Here is a 22,971-nt window from a genome sequence, read left to right as displayed (position 1 = left end):
CGGTCTGGAGCAGCTACTACTAATTGATAATGTTGATACATCTTCCACCGTCGGTGATGACGACCATGGTGTGGTTGCTTCTGTCATTTCTACGTCTGGCAGTGTGGACAGTTCACATGGTGGTGTAACTGATGCCTTGACTTCTAGGTCTGATTGTCCTGCTGGTGATGGTGGTTGTCAGGCTGTTGCTAACGGGAACAGCAACTCAAGGAGCCTCTCAACAGCGCATCTCGTTGATGTACCACTGAACCATTCCCACCTCGGTTTGTACTACGGTCGTTGTTGTACCCTCGAGCTTGAAGATGCTGCCCAGAAGCCAACCAATTTGACGCCCGTACCCATAAACAAGGACTTGATCTTGTTTCCGAGGGCATGCTGGGCTTGCAGTGATTTTTTGTGCACTTCTGGCTACAGGAGATGAAGTGCAGTCCTTGGTTGTGTTCTATGAAGCAGTTCTGCTGCCATTTTCAACTGATTTGCGAAGTACGGCATGCACTTAAAAAAGTTATCAGTCCTATCCCCCATTTCTTCTTCCTACATAGTGCGCCATGTGTGTGTGTCATGTCCACACTAGATGTTCCGCTGGAGCATTCGAAAGTGGGGAGGAAGGGGTGATGGCAAGGTGTGGAAAGGGGAAAATGGAAGGTGCTGTAGTATGCCATGAGGGTACAAAAGTTTAAAAAGAGACCGGAACCGCTTGAAATGATAGCTTTAGGGAGGCCTTCAACAGCAGATATATGGGCTAATGCCCCAGTAATGGCTTTTGTCGAGATGGAGGACATTTGTTCCACATGTAGGAAACATGGCATTCGTTACTACGCTTCACGTATGAGTAAGTCGTAGAAATGGTCCCCCAGAGTCCATATGGCGGCGATGCTTGGGACCATGCAACGGTCGCTATGAATGGAATCCACTGCCGTGTTATTGACTACGATGTGGTGCACACCTGGAGACGGGCAATCATCTCGGTGATGTATTGGTTTTTGTGATGCCAGTGTACATTTGGACATGCAATTGTCTGGGTACGCCCCAATACTGTTGATGGAAGAGTTCTAACACCTGTGTCTCCAGGTCTTCAAATGGTTGAAATGGCACTGAGCACTATGGGACTTAACATCTGAGGTCATCAGTCCCATAGACGTAGAACTACTTAAACCTAACTAACATAAGGACGTCACACACATCCATGCCCGAGGCAGGATTCAAAGTTGCGACCGTAACAACAGCGAGGTTCCGGACTGAAGCTGCTAGAACCGCTCGGTCACAACGGCCGGCTCTTCAGGCCTTCTGAAGTAATTAGTGAGACGCATTCTGCGGTCGCCGATAACAGGAGTACTCATTGACGTACTTTAAGTTGGCCGCCTGCTGTCTTGATAGAAACCTTGGTGACATTCATTGCAAGTGTAAACCCCAATATGCCATAAAAGACTGTATTTAGCCCTCGCAGCTGCTGTTTGTATTGCTGGTGGTTGGTTGTCTATTTGCCGACAGATCTGTGGCGGCAGGAGGGGGGGGGGGGCGTCGAACGTGACGCCAAGACCTGCTAGTAATCTGGTTAAGGCGCCTGCATTGGCTTGGCGATTTGTGGATCTAACGTCATCTTATATTTATGAATACTCAGAAACAGGGACAAAACTAGGTGATCACACGTGCGTACTGTCATACTGACTTTTCCGTAGAAAGCTGAAATGATTCTTAAATTGGGTTCCATTACGAAGGAACCTACAAATGTAAAATGGAGAGTGGCTGTGATGTTAAGGAACAAACGAAAAACATAGCAATTTTAATTAGAATTGCATTCAATTGTTTGTGGCAAATAAAAATATGTCAAACAACAATTAGAGTATATAAAGAAAGTTTTCCTGAATTATATAGCTATCAGGATACGGCATCAATTAAAAATCAGTTTTTTCAAGCACTCGGAGTTGACGAAAGGTGTATTGCGTTTTCGATTTCTGGAGTGGGCAGGGAGTAGCAGTGTGTACAGCGTGCGAGAAGCGGCACACTACAGGGCTATTACAAATGATTGAAGCGATTTCATAAATTCACTGTAGCTCCATTCACTGACATATGGTCACGATACACTACAGATACGTAGAAAAACTCATAAAGTTTTGTTCGGCTGAAGCCGCACTTCAGGTTTCTGCCGCCAGAGCGCTCGAGAGCGCAGTGAGTCAAAATGGCGACAGGAGCCGAGAAAGCGTATGTCGTGCTTGAAATGCACTCACATCAGTCAGCCATAACAGTGCAACGACACTTCAGGACGAAGTTCAACAAAGATCCACCAACTGCTAACTCCATTCGGCGATGGTATGCGCAGTTTAAAGCTTCTGGATGCCTCTGTAAGGGGAAATCAACGGGTCGGCCTGCAGTGAGCGAAGAAACGGTTGAACGCGTGCGGGCAAGTTTCACGCATAGTGATGTGAAAGATTCAGTGTTTAAACCTCCTGTACCAAGAAACGTGCCAGAACTGCAAGCTCGCATCAACAATGTTTTCGAACTCATTGATGGGGACATGCTGCGCCGAGTGTGGGAGGAACTTGATTATCGGCTTGATGTCTGCCGAATCACTAAAGGGGCACATATCAAACATTTGTGAATGCCTAAAAAAAACTTTTTGAGTTTTTGTATGTGTGTGCAAAACATTGTGAAAATATCTCAAATAATAAAGTTATTGTAGAGCTGTGAAATCGCTTCAATCATTTGTAGTAACCCTGTATAGCGGCGACTCACTAGACGAGCTACACGACAACCATAGTGAATCGAAGATGGAGGTTGCCTGAGACGATAGCTTTAGGGAGGCCACGAGGACACAAGAGTTTGAAAACGATTGGGACCGGAATCGCTTGAAACTGTAGCTTTAGGGAAGCCTTCAACTGGAAATATATGATCTGATGCACCAGTAGTGGCCTTTGTTGAGATGGAGGACATTGTTTGCACAGGTAGGAAATATGACATTCGTTACGACGCTGACGCTCGACGTATGAGTAAAGCGGAGAAAATGGTTCAAATGGCTCTGAGCACTATGGGACTCAACTGCTGAGGTCATTAGTCCCCTAGAACTTAGAACTAGTTAAACCTAACTAACCTAAGGACATCACAAACATCCATGCCCGAGGCAGGATTCGAACCTGCGACCGTAGCGGTCTTTCGGTTCCAGACTGCAGCGCCTTTAACCGCACGGCCACTTCGGCCGGCGTAAAGCGGAGAAATAGTCCCCTAAAGTCCATGTGGAGACGATACTAGGGACCCTGCGCCGGTCGGCAATCAAAAGATACGGCCATTTATGTCAAATATTGTGATATTCGCAAACTCACTCATCAAAACCTATAGCGTACTTCCAGTTGACCTAGATCACGAAATTTGGCAAGAAACTATAATTGCTCCTTCGCGTTTCCACTTCAAAATCACATCACCAACTTTCGACTTCCGGCAGATTTAGAAGGGCTGGAATGTACCTGACGGACTTCTTACTCAGTCCACGTTAGAAGTCACGACCGACTGATTCTCCTGTTACTGCTTCTCTACTGACAACACTATAGTTCCTGCCTTTCTTTATCCTGTCAGGTGCGTCTCTCGTGACATGTAGTAATCAATTCCACTTTACACAGGGGTGTCTGGATACTTTCGATGTGAAAGGTTAGGTCCTCCCACAGACGGTAGCTGATATTCAAAGGATGTCCCCCTCCTTTGACTTTCTCACTCTCTCAATTGCGGTCGGTAGTTGCCTGCAGTCTCCATTTCTTTTGTTTTTATCTGGGAGAGCGTCGGCCAGCAAGTGTCGCTATGACATTAGAGAAAAATCGATAGCACAACCTTTGCAGTCGGCGTTGTACTGGCCCTCTCCCGGCTGCTCTAAAAACCGTACGTGATTACTGAAACCTCCCCTGGCGAGCGAGGTGGCGCAGTCGTTAGCGCAATGGAGTCGCTTTCAGAAGGAGCGGCGTTCAAACCCCTTACCGTCCATCGAAGTAAATTAAGACGAATGGCGTGATAGTCTTTATCAACATGGCACTGCCGGTTGCGTCCGCCAAGCTCTCCACTCAAGAGATTCTGCCCCGTTCACGACAACCTCGTCATGGACGGAAAGTTAAACACTATTTTCTAAGGTTCCCTACCTCAATTGGTAGAAACGAAGCCCTTACAGAATCGATTTGTTGTCTGTCTGTCTATCTATCAGTCCGACTATTGAGAACCTTTTTTCTAAGGAATGGGTAGATCTATCAAGCTGACATTTATGTCACAAACTAAGATTTATGGTCCTTTGGTGGTGTGAAAAATTTAAGCTTGATGCAATCAAAAGACACGGCCATATGTGCCACATATTTTGATACTCGCAAACTCAATCATCAAAGGTGCTTCCCATTTACCTAGAATCATGATATTTGGCGAAAAGCTTTGTTTCACGGCGTAGGTAAAGGAAAAAACCCGAAAATTGTTAATTTGTAATTATACAGGGTGTTCAAAAAGTCTCTCCGCAGTGCCGTATGATTGTTAGCCGCGTGTGCCGTATGGTTGCTCGCCTGCCTGGGTTTTTCAACGAAATAATAAACGCACAACGATAGTGCAGTGATATTCTGTACCTATTCATAGGAGAACTTGTGTTACGTGAGATACTGAACGATTATTTTGAACAAGATGGTGCAACTGCGCATACAGCTCGCGTTTCAATATGACCGCTTGCTGATGTTTTTGGTGATCGCATAATTTCACAGGGACTTTGGCCTCCACGATCGCCTGACCTAACACCACCTGGCTTTTTCTTCTGGGGTACAGCAACTTTCTATAAAAACCGTCCAAAATCCATCGATGACTTGAAAACTGCAATATCCACTTTCACTGCTTCTGTTACAGAAGAAATATTACACCTTGTTTTTGGAAACATAATTAGACGAATTGAATTGTGTATTCAACGACGGGGGGACACTTTCAACATTTAATATGAACATTTGTAAGTAAAAAAGAATATTCAATAAATTAATAACTTGTATTTTACTGAGTTTCATTACGGTATATTCACTGCGGCATACGGCACGCGAGGCTATCAATCATACGGCACTGCGGAGAGACTTTTTGAACACCCCGTATCACACGAAAAAAAAAATTTTTTTAAATTTTTTATCCGCCTTAGACCGCACGGTTTAAATCTAGGAAGAAGCAAGGTTTTACAGTAAAAGTAAGGAAAAAATCCGAAAATTGTTGAATAGAAATTATATCATCCAAAAAATATCTTTTTGCCATTAGAACTTACACCGCACCCATCATGCGTCACAAGCATAGTAGAAAAATATTATTGCATGCAAACATAAAATCTAACAACTGTTTTAGTAAACAAATAAAAATATTTTATTGAATCTCCTCTCTGTACGTATACTGTACAGGGTGTCTCCCCTAACAGTCATCAGGCGCTTTTTCGGCAGATACAGGGCAGTTTTGTTTTTGCTACGTGTAGATGGCGTCAGCCCAGAGAAACAGCACTAATCACGTCTGCCACTCGACTCCCAGTGTCGGCGGAAACACCGGTTTGTTTCCCGTTACGAACAAAATTATATTTAAAGCGAAATTTTACACGCCCATTCGATAGAGCTGTCGCACAGTAGTTTAGTGCGATATTTGTTTTATCGATGTAAATTACAAGGGGCAGTAAAACACGAAGAATAACAAATACTCTCCCAGCGACAGCACGATCATGGCCCTCCACAGACTGCTACCACCTTGCAGGAGCACTGACTCCTCACTGGCTGCTGGAGTACTGGCTGTTCTCCGAGTTTTACTGTCACTGTTAACACATATCGATAAAACGAGTATCGCACTAGACTCATTTGGAACAGCGCTATGGTACGAGCCTGTAAAATTCTGCTTCAAAAATCATGTTATATTGACGGGAAACAGACGTCGCATGAAAAACGCTGTGAGCAGTGTTTATTTGGGGTGAGTCCAGATACACATTGAAAAAGCCAAATTGCATATATCTGCCTAAATACCAGAGGAAAAGTGCCTAACGACTCTTGGAGAGATACCCTGTACAAACTAAATCCCCTGCACTTCTTTTTGTGTGTGCGGACTAGTCTCACGAACTACTGTAGAGATTTTGATATGGTCTAGGAATTTTCGGGACCGATTTCATGCCGGTATCGATATTAATAACAAGCAAAAATTGTCTAGATTCTTGATTTCCGGGATATATGTACTATTTATATATTTAAGTTAGTACGAAACCCTCAGTGCGCGAGTCCTACTTGCATTTGACCAAACTCTTTTTATTATTTATTTATTTTTTACTGCCGCTTTGGAACCGGTAATGTTTATCAGAAGCTGTAGTCACAGTTAGTCCTTTACGAGAAAACGATATGCACATTTGAGCAGCTTTACCGAAGATCTGAACTGTCTCTGATGCCAGATTCAAGTGAAAGACTTTTATTGCTCCACGCAATGGCCACTTTCCACGCGGTGTTAGAGGCTTGTGCCAATCGTTCAGACTATAATGGATGTGTTTAAGGGGAGGTTTACTATCTTTTGGTTCAAAAAATCGATTTTTTTTTAAATTGCATTTTTGGATCCATAAAAGTGTTTAGAATCCAACCCTGAAACGGTTTTTCCGAATACGGAACGGAATTGTTTGTTATTCGCGGTTGAACAAAAAAATGCACCTGCCTGAAATCGGCCTTATTCACGCACCAGTTTTTTTCATGAATTTCGACTTTGTAGCCGCGAAAAATTATTCGATGTGCTTGCCCATGACTGAAACTGATAAAGTGATCAAGGAGCTTACGACGTACTACGTTCGGTGGAACAGATGAAGAAAGCAATTTGGGCAACGTATTTCCTCAAATGTTCGACAGATGACCACCCACAACACCAAAATTGCCCGGCTGGGGAAACTAGTTGGTGCAAGTGACGCATTGCAGAGGCTACCGAATGAATGAATGGATGAATATCAACACAACCAGCCGCTCTCCGAAGAAGCTCAAAAAGTGACTCATCCTATCTACGAGGCCCTTTCGGAGAACGAGTTATTGTACCGGTGCTTGGGAGGAAACACACAAAATTCAAATGAAAGTTTGAACGCGTGTGTTTGGAAGTTAACCCCAAGCATTTGCATTCTGGTGCGAAGACTGTGGAGATTGCGACTTTCCTGGCAGTGAGCAGCTTCAACGAAGGGTATTCAGCAATTCTGAAGACCATGACAACGATGGACGTCACCCTGGGACTCTATTCGACGTAGTTCGCCAAGCATTCGGACGACCACCGGATTCAAGCGGCCGAAAACCGCTTGTCACCGGCCGTACGAGCGGCTCTGGAGCAGCGCAGGATGGCCCAGATCGAGCAGAACGCCCTCTGTGAGGAAGAGGTAGGACTAGTTTATGGACCCGGAATAGCAGATTGAGCGTACGTTGCATAATATTGCACTTATATGTAGTCAAAACTTCAAACGCGTTTTTCTCGAAATGACTTTTTTTATCGCGCGGTATGGTAACTTCAAATCTACCGAACCGATTGGCATGATTCTTTGTTTCCGACAAAGCTAATTAAATTCTCTAGGAGTTGTACCACTTTTATAAATTATAAATATTTTTACGTGTCTTACGAAGTCGAACAATCGATTAAAAAGCCCTATTTTTTTTCAAAAGGCCGCCATTTTGTTTCCTATGGTCCAAATAACTTAAGCGAGTTACCACTCCCAAAGAATCTTATGTACTTCCCTAACGTCAACTCAGTTTTGATTTCAGACGAGCCGGATGACCTGTGACATACCGCGCGTGGAGGTCAACATCGAAATTTTGTTTCGTTCCGACGGCAATTCCGCCTTTGCTCTTCGACATTTCCGGTCGAAAAAGTTCCATTTTGTAGAGGAAATATCAATAAACATTTTGACCAAATTTGACATTAATATCTGTAACACATTCCGAGAAAAAAATCTCAAAGAATATGTTTTTTTCGGGGCAAAGATGGTAAACTTCCCCTTAAAGTGTGGTGTCACGTTTTTGTTGAACTACGGTGAGAGAAAGCAGGCAATGAAACTGCGTGCCTAAGTTTCCCGGCCGCTGAGCTTAACATCCCCGTCTGATGGAAGCACCATCACCAACAGTGTCACATATGCTCACTGCATGATAAACTGCGGAGACATTTGCAGTTTAATCCAGAACATTAGCACAAATTGCAGCGTTCGGGACCTTTATGTCGCCATCTATCCTCAGATTGCCAGCCAAATATTGTTGATGAAAATGATTTACACCATTAGAATTCGAAGTGGCTATCTCTGAGTGAAACTCCATCCACAGGCATGCGCAAGCGATGTCGAATGCAGAGGCGAGTTTGTGTGCGAGTGGTTAAGACATCTGACCTATACTCAAGAAAAGTGGGTTTCAGATGCCGCTGTCAATTCGGAGTTAGGCTTCCAGTAGTTTCCTGTCGACAATGAATTTCTGATGAGTGCTGGGATGGTCTTTTCTAATACCTCCAGCCTTCCTCAACTCAAGTATTGCTTCTTCTGTAACTAAATACGTGACTGAGCAAGCGGTGGAGGTATCAAACTACAGATAAAATGGGACCGGTATTGCTAAACAACTAAAAAGGGTGCCGGCCGCGGTGGTCTAGCGGTTCTGGGCGCTCAGTCCGGAACCGCGCGACTGCTACGGTCGCAGGCTCGATTCCTGCCTCGGGCATGGATGTGTGTGATGTCCTTAGGTTAGTTACGTTTAAGTAGTTCTAAGTTCTAGGGGACTGTTGACCACAGATGTTAAATGCCATAGTGCTCAGAGCCAACTAAAACGGTGCACATCCCAGTTGCAGGTTGATTACCTAACGACTTCCAGTGGTAAGGAAAATTTGATTTTCTATATTTCATATAACTGGGCAACGGCCTTGCCGCAGCGGATACGCCGGTTCCCATGAGATCACCGAAGTTAAGCGCTGTCGGGCGTGGTCGGCACTTGGATGGGTGAGCATCCAGGCTGCCATGCGCTGTTGCCATTGTTCGGGGTGCACTCAGCCTCGTGATGCCAATTGAGGAGCTACTCGACCGAATAGTAGCAGCTTCGGTCAAGACTACCACCTTACGGCCGGGAGAGCGGTGTGCTGACCCCACGCCCCTCCTATCTGCTTCCTCCACCGAGGATGACTCGGCGGTCGGATGGTCCCAATAGACCACTCGTGGCCTGAAGACGGAGTGTTTTTATATATCACATAATTACTGACCGAATTCAAAAATTTAAAATGCTGTCATAATCTGCTCATTAAGATATATAATCTTAATTTGAAGTTTTAACAAGTCAGGTACTGTATCGAAGTTAGAAACTGTATAAAGTATTCGTCTTGAGACAGCATAGCTCACAGCACCCACATTACCCAGACTAAACTCATCCAGTACATCTGCTACATCTACGATATGCGTGAGAAAAGTAATGAGACTGACTCCGCTGTGAGCGATCTTGCAACACTGTGTTTTCTTCTTATGTAGACCGCTGTGCTCGTCCCTTCCATATGATCAGTTCGAGGTTCAGTTCCGTAATGCCGTCACGTGATGTTTGAGAGTGCCATCACTGAAGTTGTGTTTTCGTTGTGTGTTACAAAAACGGAACAGCGCAATTTAGAGCAACGTTACGCAATCAAGTTTTGTGTCAAACTTGGCGAGTCCGCGAGTGAGACCATTGAAAAGTTGAAACAGGCCTATGCGTAACATTTTTTATGAAGAGCGCAAGTTTTGCGATGGCATGAATCATTTTTGGAAGGCACAGAACACATTGAAGATGAACCTCGCTCAGAGAGACTTTCATTCCGAAATCTGACGAAAACGTCGATCTTGTGCATGCTCTCGTGAGAGAGTTTATTTGTCCACGACAACCTTCAACCAAGTGTTTTGCAAAGATGTCCTAGAAAAGCTCAGGAAAAGGCTGAGTCGAGTGAGACGAGACACTGCAGAAAAGTGGATGCTGCACCATGACAACGCCCCATGTCACACGGCGACTTCCACACGGAATTTTTGACCTCAAAAGGCATTCCACAGCTCCCGTATCCAACTGACCTGAGTCCTTGTGACTTTTTCTTTTCCCGAAATCGAAATATGTCTGAAAAGGCCGTCATTTTGGGACTTTGGAGAACATTCAAAACAATGTGATCGTCATGTGAAAGACACTTCCAGTTGAGGTCTTTCAGAGCTGGTACCACAATTGGGAACAACGACTCAGCCAATGTATAGATGCGAAGGGAAGTACCATGATGGGGACAAAATTGTTGTTTGAAAAAAAAAAAAAAACTTTTGTAGATAAAAATCTGTCGTTACTTTTCTCACACAACTGGTACATACATATGCCGTACGGTACGTGGCGAAGGGTATCCTGTAGCAGTACTAGTCATTTCCCCTCCTGTTCCACTTGCAAACAGAGGGAGGGAAAAACGGTTATCTATATGTCTCCACATGACCCCTAATTTCTCGTATCTTATCTTCGTGATCCTTATGCAAAACGTGTGTTGGCGAATGAGAATATTAAGCGACTTCCAACAAACTTTATATATAATGTCAAACCTTTCTGAATTTTTTTCTAGCTGACACCCCGCTACAAAATGGTGAAAAGCAAAAAAGTTTACTGCTTACTACATTTTCGCTGTTCGTCGAGTAAAGCATCAGTCATGACGTTCTAATTTATTACTTTCTTACTACTAATTCTATTCACAACACTTGTTTTCGGAAAGTATCCACACATACCACTGAATGTACCACCAAAATTATATCATTGTATGACTCAAAGTTCAGGAATTACGATGTCATAAACACAGAGATGCATGAAATTCACTCATTTGTAAAGTCATCACCCGTTTGAAGCTGTTTTATGTATGGGCCACTGAGGGTGTCCTTAAATTAACACCACTGCTGCCACTCGGCAGGTGGATGGTGCTGTAAGTTAACTTCATTAGCTGTTATGTAGCTGTTGAAGGTTTGATCTTTTTGGACCAGTTACAAGTATGGGATTGGGCAGTTAAGGTGGATAATGCCAAGAGTTAGTGTGAGTGTTTAGGCAGGAAAATGGTGAGGTTTAGGTATTGAGTGGGTCTTTTAGGAGTGGTTGTGCAGTGGAAGGTGTATTTCCATGATTGGCAATGGCATCTTCGCCATGGGTGGTAGTAAAAGAATTGGCAGTTTGGTGTAGAGTTTACAAAGTCGTGCGTATGGATGCTGGCGTTGGAGGTAAGTTTTGTTTGGAGAGTTAAGCATGGACATTGTGTCGTGGGAGGGTAAGAGTAAGAAGATGTTTATTGGAACGTATGTTTTGGCACAGGACATTGACGTCCGTGGCGCTATTTCGAAAAGCGTTTTTTGCTTGTATGTCTACGTTCTTAACCCTCAGACAGTACGGTGTGGGTCGGGTGCGACCCAAAGTTCAGTTTTCTTCTACACTGCTCTACGCGCTCAGTGCAGGAAGTCAAGGTGACCAGGAACCCTTCTAGCCAGTCGTGCGGTGGTTACTGGAGTCACTGTAGTCGTGACCTTTGGTTGTTGCGTCTATCCCGGGTCGTATCAGACCCGATCGTACCAGTAATGTTACTAATATTACGATGAATCTTTTTCACAGTTTTGATAGGAAAATGGCTTGGAAACAACTGTTACACATACCTGAGGCAGTTCTAGCTGCGTTACGTCGCCAGGAGGATCCTTCTGACCCAGAGGAAGGTGATCCTCACCTGGGAGAGTCTGCCTCACAATCTGATGATGGAAGTCTTACGAACAGTGATATGGAAGAAGATGTTTTAGAATGTGAAGATGCGGGTGAGAGGTAGAGGAGTGAAGAAGAAGGAACGAAAGACAGACATCTTGAGTATGTTATGCACGAGCAAACAATCTGGACCGACAAGTCTTTAGGTTCAAAACATTCACGAAACCCTTCTACAAATGTGATTACTCACCTGCCTGTACCTAAAGGGAAGGCGCGAGGGATTACAAATAAAACAACATTATGTTCACTTTTTATGACCGATGAAATGATAGAAAATATTGATCGTCAAACCAAAAACGAGGTAGGACTCTCAAAGCTCAAGTACAGTGACCACAGCGATTCATTGATCTCTTTTTCAAGAGTGGTGTCTTAAAGGATTCTGGCTTGTACCAACATGTATCACCCACCGATCTTTCGTTGTACTATGAGGCAGAAAAGATTTACATTCCTTCTACAGAATTTGAGTTCCCATTATAAAAGTACTAAGGAGGCGAGAAAGACTAAAGATAAATTTGCTGCGTTTCGGGAAATATGAGATACTTTTGTAAGTCATTGTTTGCAATATTATAGCCCCTCAGAGTATTTGACGAGGGATGAAACATCACTGTGTTTTCGTGGTCGCTATCCCTTCAGAATGTTTATAGAATCAAAACCTGATAAGTATGGTCTAAAGATTGTTTCACTGTGTGACACCAGAACGTTCTATTTAATTTCAGGCATCCCGTATACTGGAAAAGAACAAACAAGAAAGATGAGTTCTTCATACCGACTCTGTATGTTCTTACACTTGCTGATTCAGTGACAGGGAACAATCGTAATGACGAAACTGGTAACTAGTTCACTTCATATGTGCTGGCAGAGAAACTGTCTGAAATAAAACTTCCGTTAATCGCTACACTACGTAAAAATTAGCGTGAGATGCTACTAGACATGTTGTCAACGACCTGAGCTGGAATTGTATGGTTTGTCTATAAAAGCAACAAAATGTTGGTTTCTTTCATCCCTAGAAAGAATAAAAAGGTTATCCTAATGCCAACAATGCACCACGGTGGAACAATACGCGATGAGTCAAGCAAGTCAGAGATTGTTGAATTCTATAACCTAACAAAAGGTGGAGTAAACGTGTTGGACAAACTTTGCGAAGACAAGACTACCAAACGAAAAATCCGAAGACAATGTACGTGCACGGGCCACGCCCCTAAAAAAAATCCCACGTTGGGTTTGACCAAACCCATGATGGAAAGAAGAATGGCCAATCCTCGTATTTCGAGAGCCCTTCTTTTGACAGTTGTCAAAGTGTTATGAAAAACAGGAGGATTCATCAACTGTCATAGACAATTAGAATTTGCAGACAAAACGAAGAAGATGTAACTTGTGTGATCCTTCGAAAGACAGAAAGAGAAACGAATATTGTGTCAGCTGCACTTCATGCGTATTGTATGCTAGGTGTATGACTGATGAGTCTATCGAGGGAACGGACGTATGATATTCCTTTCTATTTCTGGAAACATTTCATTTTTTTCTTTATGTTAGTTTGTGTTTTGTCAGAAATACAGGAACTGTTTTTCATGTTGTGTAGGTGCTGCTTGGATTTGGATTTGACCGGCACTAAGGGCTAACGGGTGTGTGTTATGTCTACGAAAAGGATTTTTGTCATATAACATGTTGTTGTTGTTGTTGTGGTCTTCAGTCCTGAGACTGGTTTGATGCAGCTCTCCATGCCACTCTATCCTGTGCAAACTTCTTCATCTCCCAGTACGTACTGCAGCCAAAATCCTACTGAATCTGCTTAGTGTATTCATCTCTTGGTCTCCCTCTACGATTTTTACCCTCCACGCTGCCCTCCAATACTAAATCCCTTGATGCCTCAGAACATGTCCTACCAACCGATCCCTTGTTCTTGTCAAGTTGTGCCACAAACTCCTCTTCTCCCCAATCCTATTCAATACTTCCTCATTAGTTATGTGATCTACCCATCTAATCTTCAGCATTCTTCTGTAGCACCACATTTCGAAAGCTTCTATTCTCTTCTTGTCCAAACTATTTATCGTCCATGTTTCACTTCCAAACATGGCTACACTCCATACAAATACTTTCAGATACGACTTCCTGGCACTTAAATCTATACTCCATGTTAACAAATTTCTCTTCTTCAGAAACGCTTTCCTTGCCATTGCCAGTCTACATTTTATATCCTCTCTACTTCGACCATCATCAGTTATTTTGTTCCCCAAATGGTTCAAATGGCTCTGAGCACTATGGGATTTAACTTCTGAGGTCATCAGTCCCCCAGAACTTAGAACTACTTAAACCTAACTAACCTAAGGACATCACACACATCCATGCCCGAGGCAGGATTCGAACCTGCGACCGTAGCGGTCGCGCGGTTCCAGACTGTAGCGCCTAGAACCGCTCGGCCACTTCGGCCGGCTTGCTCCCCAAATAGCAAAACTCCTTTACTTCTTTAAGTGTCTCATTTCCTAATCTAATTCCCTCAGCATCACCAGACTTAATTCGACTACATTCCATTGTCATCGTTTTGATTTTGTTGATGTTCATCTTATATCCTCCTTTCAAGACACAGTCAATTCCGTTCAACTGCTCTTCCAAATCCTTTGCTGACTCTGACAGAATTACAATGTCATCGGCGAACCTCAAAGTGTTTATTTCTTCTCCATGGATTTTAATACCTACTCCGAATTCTTCTTTTTTTTGCTTTACTGCTAGCTCAATATACAGATTGAATACCATTGGGGAGAGTCTACAACCCTGTCTCACTCCCTTCCCAACCACTGCTTCCCTTTCGTGCCCCTCTACTCTTATAACTGCCATCTGGTTTCTGTACAAATTGTAAATAGCCTTTCGCTCCCTGTATTTTACCCCTGCCACCTTCAGAATTTAAAAGGGAGTATTGTAATCAACAATGTCAAAAGCTTTCTCTAAGTCTACGTATGCTAGAAACGTAGATTTGCCTTTTCTTAATCTAGGATATAACATACTATCAATAAACTTTATTATTCAGTAATAATACTTATTATGTACCTCCATCCACACAAACCTCAACGAAGTGCGAGCGTGTCGGATCCGACCCGAACGTACCGTCTATTTCGACTCCAACCACCGTACCGTTTGAGAGTTATACGCAAGGACTGTCCGTAGTAAGGGCGGCTCCCATGATCCGAATCTGGCAGGAATGTACTTCAGAATAAATAAATAAATTGTAGAACGTCTGTGGAAGCTGTCGCAACCCAGAGCGAAAAGTCTGGGACTTTTGTGTCGAAATAGTTGGGGATAAGGTGCGGATAATTGCGTAACTCTGCTCTTCAGCTTCAGGCTCTGCTGTTTACTGGACAAATACTCGAAGGGCGTCGGCGAGGGGAGGAAAAACCGTCAGTTTGCGCGCGCTGGCCTTTTCTTGGGCCCCCGCGGAACTTGACATGCATCGGAAGGCTACGGAGTGGGAGTAATGAGCCTCGGCAACTTTTCTAACGAGCGCAGCGCCCGGGGCAGCGCCTCTTAATTTGGAGCCGGCAGCCGGCAGGCAGCTGCCTCCCCCGCCGCCGCCGCCCTGGGAGCGGACGGACGCACCGCAGCCGCGGCGCACTTCGCCGGCGTTCTCGAATTAATGAGCGGCCGACGGCGGTGCGAGCGGTGGCGCCGCGCGGCGGCGGCTCCCGGCACTGCTTCGCGCGCCTTCTGATCGCTCGCCTAAGCAGTTAACGTCGGTGTAAGGCCGAAACTCGACGTTTCTTGACTACTTTCCACCACCAGACGGGAAGTCAGTTTGTGAACTGCAGTATCCCCACTTGCTATGTCTGCACCTGCACAAGTACTTTGGACGATACATCTGTGCATCGACGGAAAGGTATTAAACACGCTGAGCAGTATCGAAACAGGACTACTGCTGATTTTTTTTTTTTTTTACAGTGGCCAGTGGTGCAATAAGCGTGAGGTGAAGGGGGCGCCAAATTTCGGGGGTTCAAATGGTTCAAATGGCTCTGAGCACTACGGGACTTAACTTCTGAGGTCATCAGTCCCCTAGAACTTAGAACTACTTAAACTTAACTAACCCAAGGACATCATACACATCCATGCCCGAGGCAAGATTCGAACCTGCGACCGTTGCGGTCGCATTGTTCCAGACTGTAGCGCCTAGAACCGCTCGGTCACCTCGGCCGGCCAAATTTCGGGGGCCTCGATATCTGGAGGCCTTCAGGACCGGACCAATTTTTATCGAATCCAAAACAATGCCAAAATATCATGGCAGTTGCAATCGGTGCATTCAGCGTTTTCAGAATTTTTGTAAAAAGTTGCGTCAGATTTAAAAACTGTAGAATGATAACTCGTTGTCTGCTATATGCGATTATTCTACATGAAACGCTCTGGCTGTAGTACTGAAGAATCTTGTAGAAATTTACGATCAATTTGATAACGAGTAGGTGCTGCAAGCAATCTTTCAATTTATATTTAAATGGGACTTCAGTGAATCATTACCCTATACACCGCTTACAACCAAATGGTTCTTGACCATTTATGTCTCAGTCGCATCACGCGAGAATTATCCTGAACGGAAATTAATAAAAAATTGTCCTTGCTCTACGAAGAATCAAGAATCGCTATCCAGTCTGTCCATTACATCAATCGAAAGAAAAGTTTCAAATGAAATAGGTCTCAACAACGCTATTGTGACTCTCAGTTCATATGGTTCAAATGGCTCTGAGCACTATGGGACTCAACTGCTGTGGTCATCAGTCCCCTAGAACTTAGAACTACTTAAACCTAAGGACGTCACACACATCCATGCCCGAGGCAGGATTCGAACCTGCGACCGTAGCGGTCGCGCGGTTCCAGACTGTAGCGCCTAGAACCTCTCGGCCACCCCGGCCGGCTGACTCTCAGTAAAACGAAGATATGAAAAGATGTGCAGTACTATAATAATATGAACATTAACTGCTCTCTGTACTAAAGTTATGAAAGTATCTGATATAAGAATTCTACAAATTTTTTCTCCAGACATATAAAATAATTCTTTGCAGTCTACCTGAATGCTCTTGTGACATATGCTGATTCGTATTATAAGTTTCTCAATTATACTGTATCTTCAAGTTATATCTTCCTGTCAGTCATCGCGTGAACTATATTATTCATTTTTTATAAACTTACAGTACAAACGCATCCATTTCTAATCAGATCGCAGACCTCATTTAGTTTCACCGCCATGGGCCTCCAATGGACTTATTCCGCCACTGGCAATGGTATTTAAATAATCTATGTCCGCCTTATTGCATCCTTTTCATCCAACCATCCACGCTAAGTAATCCTAAATAGCACGAATGCCCCCCTTTTCCACCTCACTGTAGGTGTGCCTCAAAGTTCTATCCTTTCTGCTCTCCTATATATTCTCTGCACTACGTATATGCCTGAACTGCTCATCCTGTCTACCTTCCCCAGTACGCTGACACCACCAACTTCCTGGCTCTCTGTCCCACTCTATAGGAATCCCAACGATGCCTCCAACTCAATCTCAACGAGCCTACCTCCTGGTACAGCCAGTGGATCCTCAATATCGATCTTTTCAGGCTCCAAGCTATAAATGTATCACGAAGCACTAGTAGCTTCCGCCTCCATGACTTCTGCCTTACCATTTAAACCTTTCTATCCAATTAACTACGACACTAAAACACAAATAACTTTCTGGGGAGAGCATACACAGTTCAGAAACATTGTGGATAACAATATAAAACACTCATCATTTAGTAACCATTCAAATAAACATAAAAATTATAACAATAAAACAAGTCTAGAATTACGAGGTGTTTCCAAAGCCTCATAACTGTATGAAGGTTCTTTATTCGCAAATATGGGTGTCACGTTAGTACAAACGCATCTTCATGTTTATCTGTCAAGAATACAGATCGTTATGTAAAATTTTTGAAATGGTGGAAATACAGAACCACAGATAGTGCTGGAATCAACAAAAGTACTCACAATGGTTATATTTCCATGACGCGGATTTTCAAAAAACCTTTTCATTCTTCTGTACGGCTGGTCCCGGCGGAGGTTCGAGTCCCCCTCGGGCATGGGTGTGTGTGTTTGTCCTTAGGATAATTCAGGTTAAGTAGGGTGTAAGCTTAGGGACTGATGACCTTAGAAGTTAAGTCCCATAAGATTTCACAACTTTTTTTTTCATTTTTCACTTTTTTAAGTGTTATAATTTTTATCGTAATGTGAATTGTTATTGATTTTTTTCTCTTGTTATTCACACGCTAAAATACGTCGGACTAACCCCTGAACGTACGTTAAAATGGAAACCCACCTATCAGCCATACAACGAAAGGCTCAAAAAAGACTAAAACTGCTGATCGCCCAAACACTGCGAATGCATCCTTCCAGCTTCCTACGCACATATCCTTATCATATGATAAACGGAAAAACCCTAAGGGACCATTATTAGTGAACGGTACCGGGCCGTCTGTGTGGCGAGCAGAAGCAGAATCGATCAAGGTTAGCAAGCAGAGAAGTGATCTTGTGCCAGGGCAATGCAACTACTGTCACACATCTCGTCGAATAGGCTAAAATAAACGCGTTGGCTAGGATGAACTGTAGTTGTTCATCCTCTCCAGATTTGGTCTTAGTTGTTTATTTCCTGTTTCTTAACCTGAAAAAATGGCTTAGCGCTAGGAAATTTTCATCTAACGACGACGCATTATTCATCATTATGAAGAACCTTCCTTCTTCGTATATTTATCCTTCTCCTTCTTTGTCTTTTTCTTCTGTAATTTATCGATTAGACTTGTAGCATATTATACAGTCACAAAGTGCCTTTCCTACGTTCAAATGGCTCTAAGTACTGAGACTTAACATCTGAGGTCATCAGTCCCCTAGACTTAGAACTACTTCAACCTAACTAACCTACGGGACATCACACACATCCACGCCCGAGGCAGGATTCGAATCTGCGACCGTAGCAGCAGCGCGGTTCCGGACTGAAGCACCTAGAACCGCTCGGCCACAGCGGTCGGCTCCTTTCCTATGCCTCTTGTTCCATTTGGTTTATAATTTAACTTCAATATCGGGAACTTAGCATTGTCTATGCCACATGTTCATGAAACCTGTTGTGGTAGCTATTTATCTCTCTTTTAGTTGCATACACTTCCAGTTCTTGACGCACAGTTTTGTTTCTTGTATCTGCTCTAGAATGTGTCTGTTCTTCTTAATAAACTGACGTAAAAAAATTGCACCACCAAAATAATAATGTACTGGAATGAAATGTCGGGAATAAATTTGTCTAGGTAACATAGATAAGTGATTCACATTGCAAGATCACAGGTTAATGTAAGCGAGAGATAAGACATTGTAAATGTAAAATTCTGGTACATCAGTTACCGGTGTAACCGCCAGAATGTTGAGTGCAAGCTTGCAAACGTGTCTGCATTGTGTTGCACAGGTGCCACATGTCAGTTTATGGGATGAAGTTCCGTGCCTGTTGCACTTGGTCGGTCAGTTCGGGGAGAGTTACAGCTGTTTGTTGATGACGCTAGAACTCTCGTCCGATGATAACCCCCATGATGGGAGACTGATCTGGTGATCGAGCAGGCCAAGGCAACATGTTGAGACTGCGTAGAGCACGATGGGTTACAACAGCGGTATGTGAGCGAACGTTATCTTGTTGGAAATCAACCCCTGGAAAGCTGTCCATGAATGGCAGCACAACAGGTCGAATCATCAGACTGACATATAAATTTGCAGTCAGGGTGCGTGGGACAACGAGGGCCGCCTCCTAACCAACAGATAAGCTTTCATCAAGAAACACAACAGACCTCCACCCTGTCCTCCAGTGAGCTCTCGCTTGACGCAACTAACGTCGCAAAATGGCGGTGGTTTGGGGTCAGTGGAATGCACGCGTCAGGACCTCTGACTCGGAGCTGTCCTTGAAGTAACCAGTTTTCAACAGTTGGTTGTGTCACTGTGGTGTCTGTTGCTGCTCACTTTGCTGCTGGAGATGCAGTACGATGCGCCAGAGCCATGCGCTGAACACCCTCTCGGTAGTGCCACGCCGCAGTCTGGAGCCCGTCTTCCTCCTACCACATATTCTCGTGACCACTGCTGCCAACAATCATGTACAGTAACTACAGTCCTGCCAAGTCTTCCTGCAATATCGCAGAAGGAACATGCAGCTTCCTGTAGCCCTATTACACGTCGTCATTCAAACTCAGTTAAAATTGGTTCAAATGGCTCCGAGCACTATGGGACTCAACTGCTGTGGTCATCAGTCCCCTAAAACTTAGAACTACGTAAACCTAACTAACCTAAGGACATCACATACACCCATGCCAGAGGCAGGATTCGAACCTGCGACCGTAGCAACAGCGCGGCTCCGGACTGGAGCGCCTAGAACCGCACGGCCACCGCGGCCGGCTTTAAACTCAGTGAGTTGTTGATAATGGTGTCTTTGGCGCCTGAAAGACATTCTTGACTAATATCAACATACTATGTACAATCTCTATGGGAAGAAACGCTCGTAACCGGTACAGCGTATATTTAAAAAAAAAAAACTTATTTTCATCCTCATAGAGGCGCTACTAGTGCCACTCCTATGCGACTGGCGCGAAATTTGAACAGACGTTATCTTCCAGCTGTAGAGACACACCTGTCGACTTTCGTTTATGTTGCTCAACTCCTTGGTGCTGTGACTTTTTTTCGTCAGTGTATCTTTGTTTCTGCGATCTGTAATGTAATCAATGTCTCTTTGAGGGGGCCCAGCACTTGTTACTATGCAGAAATAGTTTTATAAAACTTTATTACTATTTCTTGTTCAATCTTGTTCTTTAGATTGTAGTGGATGATGCGGCTCCCCCCGTCGGAGGTTCGAGTCCTCCCTTGGGCACGGATGTGTATGTTGTCCTTAGCGTTAAGTTAGTTTAAGTTAGCCTAAGGAGTGCGTAAGCTTTGGGACCGATGACCTCATCAGTTTTGTCTCATACGACCTTACCACAAATTTCCAAATTTATCTACTCACAAAATCCAGGGAAAAATATCTCCCTACATATATTTGATCATCATCTACAGTATTTATCATTTCTCAGCCACCCTGCCATCACACACAAAACTGATATACAAATTTGTCCCCTCACTAATTACTGAAATTCCTGATTTAATTTTTAGCCTCAAGTGCTACATTTTCTTTAGTCTAAAGTTTTATAGCAATCCACTGAGGGTGTGGCACCACAGATACTGCCCACAGACTATTTTCATTTCAGGCTTAGGTCGGAGTGGATAGTCCGTAAAGGCGTGCCTTGTTTATTAACTGCTCGGTGGAAATTACTGTACATGAAAAGGCTTCCATAAGCAGGAAATGCAGCATTCATGAGAGCGCCATTGTACAGAGCCTCGGTTACACCTCAGACAACACTTAGGCCTGTAACGCTCGCTGCTAATGTCCGTAAAGTAATCATTCTGTAAAGAGAATCGGGAATATGGAGCGGCATTTGCGGCGCACTGCGGTTCGCCAGGATTAGCGTCCGGGACCAGGTCAGCTCGTTCCCGCCGTCTGGATGGGCGGACTCGCATCGCAGCACAGCAGTCCAGCTTACCCTCTGTCTGTGACCAGCCACCGCCTGTGTCTGCGGAGGCTGTCGCGCGGAGTAGCACTATAGGCGAGCTTTCGGGTGTTCAGCGGAGTTGTCGATTCCATTTTGTGCACAATATTTCGACGGCTCACCTGGTCGTCGTCTCCTGGTGCTGCGAGCTGTTGCCATTCCTGTTCGTAGCCTGAACCCAGTAACACTGTGAAGCATAATTATAATTTATAATTCCAACTACGCTGCTAATTTTGATTACTTTAATTTTACTATAGGCCTGTTTCCGCTGAATTGCCATCATCAGGTTATCTGCAAGTAAATGGCACGTAAATTTGGTACATTATATTCTAGTTTTACAGGTAATTTTTAAATGGATTTGAATATTACACATTTTACCTATGTCTGATGGTTTTGATATCCATGCGATATCGGTGGGGCAACGGCCTTGCCGCAGTGGATACACCGGTTCCCGTGAGGTCACCGAAGTTAAGCGCAGCCGGGCGTGGTCGGCACTTGGATGGGTGACCATCCAGGCCGCCATGCGCTGTTGCCATTTTTCGGGGTGCACTCAGCCTCGTGATGCTACCTGAAGAGCTATTCGACCGAATAGTAGCGGCTTCGGTCACGAATCCATCATAACGACCGGGAGAGCGGTGTGCTGGCCCACGCCCCTCCTATCCCCATCCTCCACTGAGGATGACACGGCGGTCGGGTGGTCCCGGTAGGCCACTCGTGGCCTGAAGACAGAGTGCTTTTTAATGCGATGTCGGTGGTTTTGTCACTGTCTGTTTGCTTGTTAGTTACGTTCCTTTGGTGTTTTTGTAGCAACAGTGGTTGGTTATCACCTTATCCGAGTTATTATCTTACATAGTTGTCAGATTATAAGCTTTATACCGGTACTTTTTGTGACAGCTTGTTTTACGAGATAATTCAGTAATATTCTAAGGATACAGGCAACACTGTTTATCATGTACTGTTTGCATGTCCGTATGGCATAGTTGGATGTTGTCATGCAAAGATCAATACCTACAAAAAAGCAATGATAAACAGTACTGCCTACAACCATACAGTATCGCTAGATTATCTGTCAAACAACCTGCCACGAAAATACCGACATAAAGAATATAATCTGTCAATTACATAAAGTAATAAGTCAGATAAGGTTATAACAAACCATTATTATTAAAATAATACCAACGGAACGTAACTAACAAGCAAATGGTGGCAGAACCACCGATATAGCATGAATGTCAATATCATCAGACGTATCTAAAAATGTATCATAATGAAATCTAATAATTACCTACAAAAATAGAAATAATGAACCAAATTACGTACCATTTACTTACACAGATAACCTGATGATGACAATTCATCCGAAATATACCTATTTTAAAATAACAGCACTCAAACTTATTAGTGTACGTGGAATTACACTCCTGGAAATGGAAAAAAGAACACATTGACACCGGTGTGTCAGACCCACCATACTTGCTCCGGACACTGAGAGAGGGCTGTAGAAGCAATGATCACAAGCACGGCACAGCGGACACACCAGGAACCGCGGTGTTGGCCGTCGAATGGCGCCAGCTGCGCAGCATTTGTGCACCGCCGCTGTCAGTGTCATCCAGTTTACCGTGGCATACGGAGCTCCATGGCAGTCTTTAACACTGGTAGCA

At 44.0% G+C, this 22,971-nt stretch overlaps 1 protein-coding gene and 2 pseudogenes across 1 annotated transcript in view; all 3 read left to right on the top strand.

Annotated features, from left to right (window-relative positions):
* LOC126464270 (uncharacterized) overlaps nucleotides 1–22,971 on the top strand; it is a 181,272-nt gene that overhangs the window by 65,317 nt on the left and 92,984 nt on the right. The window lies entirely within an intron of this gene.
* Nucleotides 8,856–8,973, top strand: LOC126428984 (5S ribosomal RNA; annotated as a pseudogene).
* LOC126425245 (5S ribosomal RNA) lies at nucleotides 21,728–21,845 on the top strand (annotated as a pseudogene).

Source organism: Schistocerca serialis, chromosome 1, assembly GCF_023864345.2.
Source record: "Schistocerca serialis cubense isolate TAMUIC-IGC-003099 chromosome 1, iqSchSeri2.2, whole genome shotgun sequence".
NCBI classification, from domain to species: domain Eukaryota; kingdom Metazoa; phylum Arthropoda; class Insecta; order Orthoptera; family Acrididae; genus Schistocerca; species Schistocerca serialis.
This window is presented reverse-complemented; position numbering and strand designations above follow the sequence as displayed.